This window comes from Propithecus coquereli, unplaced genomic scaffold (assembly GCF_000956105.1).
Source record: "Propithecus coquereli isolate 6110/MARCELLA unplaced genomic scaffold, Pcoq_1.0 Scaffold92, whole genome shotgun sequence".
NCBI lineage: Eukaryota > Metazoa > Chordata > Mammalia > Primates > Indriidae > Propithecus > Propithecus coquereli.
Window position 1 is genome coordinate 5,469,247 of NW_012155507.1, and position 1,050 is coordinate 5,470,296.

At 29.7% G+C, this 1,050-nt stretch overlaps 1 protein-coding gene across 1 annotated transcript in view; it reads right to left on the bottom strand.

Annotated features, from left to right (window-relative positions):
* Positions 1 to 1,050, bottom strand: part of STAG2 (stromal antigen 2) — a 135,421-nt gene that overhangs the window by 78,403 nt on the left and 55,968 nt on the right. The gene's annotated exons all lie outside the window — the stretch shown is intronic.

The window sequence follows — 1,050 nt, forward strand, 5'->3', positions numbered from 1 at the left end:
GTTATGACTGCACCTGTGAATAGCCACTTTACTTCAGCCTGGGCAATGTAGAGAGACTTCGTCTCAAAAAACGAACAAATAAATAAATAAAAAGAATAGAATAATAAAAATTGCAAAGAGTTTTACATTCACTGATAGGAAAGTTGTTGACAACATACAATTGAGTTTTTAAAGCACATTAAATAATCAGTGTGCATACTATGATTCCATTTAAGTAAAATTTCATATGTATGTTTATATATAGGTATATGTATTATATAAAAGTATATTCATCAAAATATTTAAAGAATAAATTACCTCTGAGTAATAGGATTATGGAAAAATTTCACTTTGTTCAATGTATACTTCTGTATTCTTTAGACTTTTTGAAAGTAAGTATTGGTCATGAGAAAATATAAATTCAAAATTCATTTTGGGGGAAGAAATTGCTGAACAAAAATAAATCACCTTTTGCACGATACATTCACACACACGAACAAAGTCAGAGAACTGTACTTTTCAAAACAGCAAAATGATTTAACCATTCACCGAGTTATCAATAGCCCTCAGGCTACCCACTCATACTCATACTTGCATTCTACTGACTCAGAACTTTGTCAGTTTTAATCCTTAACATTACTTATAAAGAGTAAAATGATTATCCATTATAACTGATTAGACATAAAACTAGTTGTAGGTTACGTTTTTAGAGTGCTTTAGAATAAGAAATTTTATGTATTGCTTTGCTTTATATTTTACTACTCGTGGGAAAATAAAAATAATAGAATATCATATTTTGCTTAGCATACTGTGCTTTACAAAATAAATAACCTATTGGAAACAATAACGTATCATTACTATTAATTCCAACTTTACAGCATTGGAAATAGATAATCAGAAGCTATTTGGTCTAGAAGACAAAAGGACCACATTTATTCAGAAGGCTTACCACATCAATCAGCCCCCCAAAAAGCCATTTTTAAAAGTTAACATCTGAGACATACCTAAATCTATATATATTTATCTGTATCTGAGCTAACTATACACACACACACACACACACACACACAC